The following is a 5,960-nucleotide window of genomic DNA, read 5'->3' as shown; positions in this document are numbered from 1 at the left end:
GAAAAGGGTGAATTACATCTCAACAAAGTTATTTTTTAAAAAAAACATGATACCACTTCATGCCCACTAGGATGGCTATAAATCAAAAAGACATTAGACTTTCATATAATCTGATACTCCTAAATGACCTTTAATATTATAAAACTTGGACTTTTGAACATCAGCTGACAAAGAAGCACTATGAGCTCTGAGCTGATGCTGTGTGCCAGCTAATACCACAATCTTTATGTAGCAGCTTATACAATATTGGATTTTATATTTCATTTCCCCTTATTTTGTAAACATGACAGGAAAATAGAAAAAAGAAAGTGCTAAAACTCACGGTAAGAAATGTAGGTCTCGGCGGCGACACCCCCTCCCTGGGCAGGCGCGGGCGGAGCCGGGCCCGCCTCAGCCGGCAGCGGCGGTAGTAGCGCCGCGCAGCGCCGCACCGCGGGCAGCGAGCTCCGCATTCGAACCTCCCTGGCAAAGACAGTCTCCGCCCCACAATGCACCGCGGCGGGCAGGCTTTGAAAAAGCGGCGCGGCTCGTTCAAGATGGCGGAGCTCGACCAGTTGCCTGACGAGAGCTCTTCAGCGAAAGCCCTTGTCAGTTTAAAAAACGGAAGCTTATCTAACACATGGAATGAAAAGTACAGCTCTTTACAAAAAACACCTGTTTGGAAAGGCAGGAATACAGGCTCTGCTGTGGAAATGCCTTTCAGAAATTCAAAACGAAGTCGGCTCTTTTCTGATGAAGATGACAGACAAATAAATACAAGGTCACCTGAAAGAAATCAGAGGGTGGCAATGGTTCCACAGAAATTTACAGCAACAATGTCAACACCAGATAAGGAGGCCTCACAGAAGATTGGTTTTCGATTACGTAACTTACTCAAGCTTCCCAAAGCACATAAGTGATGCATATATGAGTGGTTCTACTCAAACATAGATAAACCACTTTTTGAAGGCGACAATGACTTCTGTGTGTGTCTAAAGGAATCTTTTCCTAATTTGAAAACAAGAAAGTTAACAAGAGTAGAATGGGGAAAAATCAGGCGGCTTATGGGGAAACCACGGAGATGTTCTGCATTTTTTGAGGAAGAGAGATCAGCATTAAAACAGAAACGGCAGAAAATAAGGCTCTTACAACAAAGGAAAGTTGCGGATGTTTCACAGTTCAAAGATCTCCCAGACGAAATTCCTTTGCCCCTGGTCATTGGAACCAAAGTTACAGCACGATTATGTGGTGTTCATGATGGTCTGTTCACTGGACAGATAGATGCTGTGGATACTCTTAATGCTACTTATAGAGTAACTTTTGATAGGGCAGGGCTTAGGAACTCATACTATCCCTGACTATGAAGTTCTTAGTAATGAGCCTCATGAGACGATGCCTATTGCTGCCTTTGAACAAAAACAGCGACCTTCTCGATTTTTTATGACTCCACCACGGTTACATTATACTCCTCTTCTCCATTTTTTGGTTTTTGGTTTTTTAAGGAAAACCCTGCCTAAGATGTTAATCTTGTAAAAAGTGTGTATTTGGAATTTTCTCTGTTTTAATATAGAATATTATAAAGTCAAAATAAAATAAATTGTTTTCAGATTTGGAGTTTAAGATATAGCTGTAGAAGTGGCTTTGATTCTTTTAGATGTCTCATAAAATGAGACTTTTTATATGTTAATGTATAATAAAATTGAAACAAGATTATTTTCCATTTGAAATTTTTGTATAGTTTAAAAATGCTTCCATATTCTTTGTTGGTATTGTGCCACTGCAGAACTTTAGTGCAGAGTTTATATTTAGCTAAACTGTTATGTTAATTAAGAAATGCATAAATGTTTTATTCTTAATATTTGTAATTCTAAATAAATTGATCTATGAAAATTAAAAAAAAAAAGAAATGTAGGTCTCAAATTTCATATAATTAATACAAGGATAGAAATAATCATCAGCCTCAATGACATGCTCACTGGACTTTAAGTCAATCAACTGTATGTTTGACTATAAAAGACCAAAAATAAAGAATATCTATGAAATGCTAGAACTATAAGATTATGTCAAGACTATATGATTAAAATAATTTTATAATGTTTTCAATATTTCCATAATATTTTATACTCTCTGGGACAGAACCTTCCTTAAAATATTGTTTGAAAGTATCTGTGGCTCAGTTCCTTCACATTCAGCTGTTTTAAGTGTTTACAGGAACATATTATGTACGAAAATAAGAGTCTCTCTCTAGGTCTCTCTCTCTAGACATGGGCTGGTAGCCACAAAACTGGCCAAGCACAGTGAATCAGGTTTAGGAACCAGACACAAGACACAGGAAAGACTACCATGCAAGTCAGAGAGACAATGTCATTACACAAATCAAAAGTTGAAAGACTGATAAGTGGTGGCTCTCTCCATCAAATAGAATGCAGTTAAATTTTAAAAATAAGAATCACAATTCAACCTATTAAACACAAAATAGAAGACAATATAGACAAGTGAAAATACTATGTTGAGGTAGCAGAAGTGCAGGGTGGATTTTTTTCTATGATATCTAGTTAAAGTAACTTGGAAATAACTTAAATATGTATGTGTATCTCTCCATTAAAACTCCCTGATAAATTACTAGAGTCCTAACTATGGACTCTCCTGACCTGCTCCATTATAGGATCATCCAAGTCTCAGGACTCCTTAATAGTCTCCTTAATCCCAGATCTAATTCCCCATCTTAGATTCATTAGCTATAATTTGATACAACTGAATTGATCAGAACAGTGCTGTATAAATAGCAAGTAGCTACAAGGATGCCACATTGTACAACTCCAGGAGTGCCATTCACATTACACTGAAAACAGTGCCCCCCTGGAGTTATGCAACACAGCAGCCACATATTTACCTTTTGGTATCAGTCAGTATTTACTTTCTACCAACGCCTACATCAAATTTTAAATCATCCCAGGGACTTCCGTGGTGGTCCAGTGGTAAAGAATCCGCCTTCCAATGCACGGGACACGAGTTCCATCCCTGGTCGGGGAACTAAGATCCCACATGCCGCAGGGCAAATAAGCCCATGCACCACAACTACTGGGCTTGCATGCCTCAACAAGAGAGCCCGTGTGCCACAAACTACAGAGCCCACGCGCTCCGGAGCTCACACACCCTGGAGCCCGCATGCCAGAACTAGAGAGAGGCCCATGCACCACAACAAAAGATCCCACGTGCCACAACTAAGACCCAACGCAGCCAAAAAAAAGAAAGGAATAAATTAAATATTTTTTAAAAAAATTTTAAATCATCCCAGCCTTCAAGCCTTTTAAATTCATACTTTTTACCTGTGTCAGTTTGATATGGTGTATTTGCCTAGACACACTCAAAACTTGCTGTCAATAATTCTCTCATCCTTTTGTTATCAGACTTCTATTGGACTTCTAACTTTCCTTTCTTTACCTTTCCTGCTTATAAAATAACTTCTTTTAAAACCCATGAATTCCCAATTCTTATTATATTGCCTTAGTATAAAATATAAGTATTATATTTATACTTATTAATTTAATTTTCAATAACATTATAAATGAAAGATAATTCTCTGTAGAATCTTTTTGTGATTCATTCTTGAATGACAGCAGTATCTGGACTATTGACTTAAAATAGGGGAAAATTGAGTCTCTAAATTTCTGGAGGAATTGGTTACAGGGTAGCACAATAATTTTTCTACCTAATACAAACATGTATTCTCCACTTTTAGCATATTTTTCTTTTTCTTTTTCTTGAAAGTCTTTATTGAATTTGTTCCAATATTGCTTCCATTTTTATGTTTTAGTTTTTTGGCCCTGAGGCATGTGGGATCTTAGTTCCCCGACCACGGATCAAACCCACACCCCCTGCATTGGAAGGCGAAGTCTCAACCACTGGTTCACCAGGGAAGTCCCTAGCATATTTTTCTTATTGTGAGAAAGTAAGTGAAACTTTATAGTAGTTGTGAATATTTTGGGCCATTGCTTGCCACCAATAATGCTGAGGACTTCTGCAATAATGACTCTAAATATAATATTTTCCAAAGTTTATAGGCAAAGAGAAAGTCTTTATATAACCATGAAAACCACACAAAAATGCTTCAGATTTCTAAACTGACTTAAGATTCAAACTATAAAATGATAGAAAATTTATATTTTAGAATCAATAGGATGTTTCCAATTTTTCCTGGTCTGACATTTCACCTTTTCAATTCGGTACCTGAAGATATTCAGTCTAAATGCTTAACCAAATATAGTACTATTAAATTGTGGTTGATTGACAATACTGAGGCTATAATAAATATTACTGGTTAAGTATTTATTCTCCTAAAATTTTTCGAAAGACATTTGCTCTTCTTTTTATAGAAAATAATAATCCATTATCCTTTCTAAGAAATTGCCTCTATCAATATATTCTGGATATCTTGCTTCTATTTCACTATTATTTTAAATTCTCAATCTCCTCCTTATCTTATGTCTGTTTCAATAGAAATTCATATAGTGATTTAATATTTTCAAGTGTTTTTTCATTATCTGTTCTTCCTATTGTGTTCTGTTTTTGGAAAATCCTTTATAGTGTTTTTATGATTGTGTCTGAAAATATAGTCAAGACCTGGATGTACAATGCAAGCTACTGAAAGTGACCTGTGATAAACCATGAAAATAAATCTTTCTCCTAGTAGCAAAGAAATTAGCAGAGAAAAGGGAAAAAAAAGGCTGGATTAGTACGATGTGACCAGAAATACAGTGCTTTCTGGCATGGAATAAGAGAAAGTAACAAGAGATCTCTAAAAAATAGAGATTTCTGACCTAAAATTGGATAGACTATACAGATGTTATTTTTGCTATTTTGTTTCCATTCTCCTAAAAATAAGATGAAATTAACATATATATTTTTAGATATGTTTGCCCTTGGACAATGCTAAATCCTAAGGTTAACCGAATTTTTAATCCTCTAAAGTTGTCTTCTCACTAACACAAATTCAATGGGGTTGGTTTAACGTAAGAACAGAAAAATGGATATCTCTGGGAAATTCTTTTGCATAGACTTACACTATAAAGGATCTTTTCATTCAGTCATTCACCAAATGATGACTCTCAAGATTGCCTGCTGGTGGTTAATACATTGACAAAAGGGGATTCAAAGTGTCAAATTTTATGAAGAAGAGAGAAAAGAAACCTTTGCCACCAAAAAGTCACATCAAAATTTTTTTAATTCATTTCTGAAATGTTAATGGTAAAATCTAGTATCTTAATATTGATGTCCAAATGGAGGATCCTCCTATCATAATTCTAACAGAACACCCACCTTAGAATCTTGTCCTTTATTACTTTCTTTTATTCCAGGCTGAAAGAGATCATCCAATAGCTTTATTGACTGAGTCTACTGGCTGTCAGAACTTTAAATGAAATCTGTGTTCAAAACAAAGTCTGAAACCTCTATTCTAAATCTAATGATGTAGTTTTGTTGCTGTCTTTCCAATAAAAGATTAGCACAAGTTTTGGCTGGTCCTTGGCTGAAGCTGATTTTTTTATTATTAATAGGCAAGATAAATCCATCAGCCTATCTCTCAATTTTCATGAATGCATGCATTCATTCATACATATTGTTGAATACTTTTTATATGCATATTATTCTAATAATTTCTGATCCTAACCATTTATTCTCAGTCATGGGGATGATTGTATTGTAAGATCTGTCTTGTCTGTGCAATATTCTGAGTATTTTCAATATAATGCAATGTAAAGGAAGTTTCTCCCTCCTCTCACCTCAACTTTGTCCAGGTGTAATTTTGTCTCATCCCCCAATATGCTGTGAAAATAACAGAATGCTATCCTGTAATTCTAAGCTTGTATATAGTCCCTGTAAGAGAACACTTACAGTCAGTTCTGATTTGTTTGAAGATATGGTGCTCTCATTTGATGTGTTTGTTGTAGAATCCTGTGACTACTGCAGGTGTATAGGAACAA

At 35.7% G+C, this 5,960-nt stretch overlaps 1 pseudogene; it reads left to right on the top strand.

Annotated features, from left to right (window-relative positions):
- Window positions 1-488: 488 nt before the first annotated feature.
- LOC132359597 (protein lin-9 homolog) lies at window positions 489-1,512 on the top strand (annotated as a pseudogene).
- Window positions 1,513-5,960: the final 4,448 nt, after the last annotated feature.

Source organism: Balaenoptera ricei, chromosome 1, assembly GCF_028023285.1.
Source record: "Balaenoptera ricei isolate mBalRic1 chromosome 1, mBalRic1.hap2, whole genome shotgun sequence".
Lineage (NCBI taxonomy): Eukaryota > Metazoa > Chordata > Mammalia > Artiodactyla > Balaenopteridae > Balaenoptera > Balaenoptera ricei.
The sequence above is the reverse complement of the archived record's forward strand: the minus strand, read 5'-3'. Positions and strand labels throughout refer to the sequence as shown.